This window comes from Panicum virgatum, chromosome 5N (genome assembly GCF_016808335.1).
Source record: "Panicum virgatum strain AP13 chromosome 5N, P.virgatum_v5, whole genome shotgun sequence".
NCBI classification, from domain to species: domain Eukaryota; kingdom Viridiplantae; phylum Streptophyta; class Magnoliopsida; order Poales; family Poaceae; genus Panicum; species Panicum virgatum.
The window spans coordinates 35,520,384-35,523,645 of NC_053149.1; the positions used below are offsets into that span (position 1 = coordinate 35,520,384).

The 3,262-nt window shown below is 40.3% G+C and overlaps 1 long non-coding RNA gene across 1 annotated transcript; it reads right to left on the reverse strand.

Annotated features, from left to right (window-relative positions):
- Positions 1-2,502: 2,502 nt before the first annotated feature.
- LOC120672444 lies at positions 2,503-3,047 on the reverse strand. Its single transcript, XR_005674132.1, has 3 exons — positions 2,976-3,047; positions 2,783-2,875; positions 2,503-2,703 (listed from the first exon to the last, which is right to left on the reverse strand). It is a non-coding gene; the product is annotated as an uncharacterized LOC120672444 (long non-coding RNA).
- Between the last annotated feature and the right edge of the window lie 215 nt (positions 3,048-3,262).

A 3,262-nucleotide genomic window follows, 5' to 3' on the forward strand; every position in this document is an offset into this window, starting at 1 on the left:
TATATATCCTTTGGGTTGCATTTTGGTTAGTTGTGCTAGGTGCCTCGCTATAACACACTTGGTCCTTTTTAATTAATTTGATTAATGGTATATGCAACTTAATTCTGGGAGTGGCCGTTTGAGTGGCTCACATCTCGTTAAAATTGGTTTCTCTAGAAACTTGGTTTAGGGGGCTCGCACTGTGTTTTGTGCTAGCTACTCTCCATAAGGACCGTATGTCATTAGAGCAACAACCTGGGACAACAGCGCTACCACAAGACTGGAATGGGACGGTCTTGGCATAATAATTAGGTCTTTTTGGTTTGGAGTAACTTACCTGCGGGGCAAGGGTGGTAAGCTTCTATGGCCCTCGTACTGAGTGGCCTCATCTGTGGTATTCTTGACGCCCACTAGACCTGCTCCATAGTCACCGATCCAACTCTCGCGATTATTCCTTACCAACGAGATTCTTTGTAAAGGCCTCGTAGTGAGTTTGCTAGTCATCTCACCTAAGGAAGTGTGATGACCAACTAGCGTAGCTCACGACTTGTGGGTAAAGATGTGCAACCTCTGCAGAGTGTAAAACTGGTATACTAGCCAGTGCTCACGGTCATGAGCGGCCCAAATCCTCCTTTTGATTAGTGGGGTTACCTTGGTGGTTTCAGTTTGGTTCTCAGTGGTTCATGAGTAATTTGGTTAATTTCTATGAATCTCGGTTTATGGTAATTCATCAACTTGTAGTAATTAGCTTTAATAAATTTTTGCCAAGACTTAAAAGCAAATGCAGTTGAGTCAGCCAACCTTAGAGCCTCATAGTTTGTGTTATACTTGTTGAGTACAAGTTGTGTACTCACTCTTGAATACTCTACTCTTTTTCCTCTTGGGGATACTCTACTGCTGCTCAGTTCCTGCCGATGCGAAGGAGTTCACTCAGCGCTACCAGGACTACGAGGACTTCTAGGCGTTCGTCTCCCAGTCGACGTCCCTGTGGTGCCCAGCTTCCGAGAGGCTTCATTTATGTTTTACGCTTCCGCATACTCTGTATCAGACATTTTGTCATTAATGTAATAAATAACATTCGTATTCGCTTTATTATATCTTTTTACGTGATATGTGCTGTGATATACTGTTCATTCTGTTGTATATACGTGTGACTTGATCCTGGTACGTATATGATTGCTTGGTTTATGTTCTTTTATAAACCGGGTGTTACACTATTGCCACAAGCCTTTGTGACACCGAAAAATATGGGTTGCGATAGGATGAATTCTCTTTTGCAACAAAAGGTGTTGCTGCCATAGATTTGTAGGTCGCCATATGTCTATTCTGCCACGCTCATTTTAGTAGCAGCAATAATTTAAAACATTAAAATATAGGATCAATAATAATTATGCATTTATAATTCATGAAACAACATTCAACCATTCACTGATAAATTATGTTCAACAACAGCATGTAACAACACATAGCAACATTCAACCATTCACTGATAATACTAGTAAGTTTTCAACAGGACATTGTTTCAACACATTATTGGCATGACTTCAAGACGATAAACACTTTGACAGCTGAAACAGAAACATTCACAGCAGGTAGAGTACAAAAATTTCACCTCCTGTCTTGTTGGCATTTTGTCGTCTCCTATTTACAGTTTTTTCCTGTAGCTGTTGTGATGAAACGTATGCCGCGGGCGGGACGGAATGTGCTTCACCAGATTTACTACTTCTTGTAGTGCGAATGCTAGCTTCCCTTGGTTTACCACCAACTTCAGATTGCTCTGGGTGGCTTTGAGGCTTCTCCTGGAACAAAAAATTTGGAAGGAAAAAATTATGTTTGATTTTGTTCTGTATCTGATGATAGAAGTAAAAAGTTGTCAATTCATGAACAACCTGACTAGAAGAGAGCACATTCGGTGAGTTTGTCTGTACTTCTTCAGTACTCATGTTTGATGCTGCCGCCGCCACCTCTGCAGATGCAGCGACATTGTTGTTTGGCTGGACAGCTGTTGGCAGGACAATCTATGAAAGGATATAAACATTTAGATATAGAACCTATGGAAAGAAATTCATTCAATAACTAGCTTGACTAGTACCTCCTGAGATGGTGCCTGTCCATTTGCTGCTTGCATCATTGATAGGAACTCTAGCATAAGCTATTCAGCCTCCCTTGCCTTGTTAATTTCTTCAATTTGTCGTGCATGTTCTCTCCTTTCGGCTTCCCTGTCAGCTTCCCATGTTGACATTTGTTGTTGTAGCTGCCCAAATGATTCCATGAGCTTGACGTGTTCCTCATGTTGTTGCTCCTCCCTACGAATTTGTTCCTGGCGATCCGCATTCAGCAGCTGCCTTCTAGTTGGATTTTTTGCCAGGTACCCATTACCATGCAACTTGGTTGATTTGCACTCTGTGACTGCATTGTATGCCTTCTGGAAAATCTCGTTCTTTTCCTTTTGGGTAATGAAGTTTTCCTCTGCATTTGATTCTGCCTCAGGAATAAGGCTGCTTGCTTTGTTCTTACATTTACAAGGCACAGATGGAGGAGTTAGTTGAACAAGAAATTGCATGCATTCTATATTTGCATGGACTATATATAGTAATGTATGTACAAATTTAGTGAGAACTCACGTAGTCATCCCTAGATTCTTGGTCTTTCCAGTGCCCATCCTTTGTGTGAGTTATGAACCAAAGTTCCATATTATTGGGCTCATCACCAGTTTCTGGGTCTCTCTGATATATCAAGAACATAATAAATTAGTAATTCATCCTGCAAGAAAAGCTTGTAGATGTGCTTCTCCAGTTATTACCTTCTCATAGCTGCGCTGAGCATAAGGCTTAGAACCTGACAAATGTCTAGTCCTTTGTTGGGCTCGAATCCTAGAATTTTGTATGCTCTTTGCCTATAGAATGTCGAGATTTCAACAATAATCTTAATGACTCAGACATAGCCATTTGTATGAAATTGGTATTGTTCAGTAATAGTAACAATGTGGAACAAACCTGGAATTTTGCAGTCCTAAAATACTTCAACAGATAGTGCCATTCAACAATATCTAATTCTTTAGGCTTATGAAACATTCTCTGGTGGTAGCTGTTGTATGCCTTCGCTGTAACACTGAAAGTTGAACGCCATCCTTTGTAACGCTCCTTAGCAATGTCCCATATGATTCTCCTTGAATGATCATTATCCTCAATGTCCCACCTAGCCTGTTATATAATTACAAGAACATGCAAATACTATGTGAGTTGTTATGTTAGTTTAAAATAAAAATGTATACAGAAGCAAA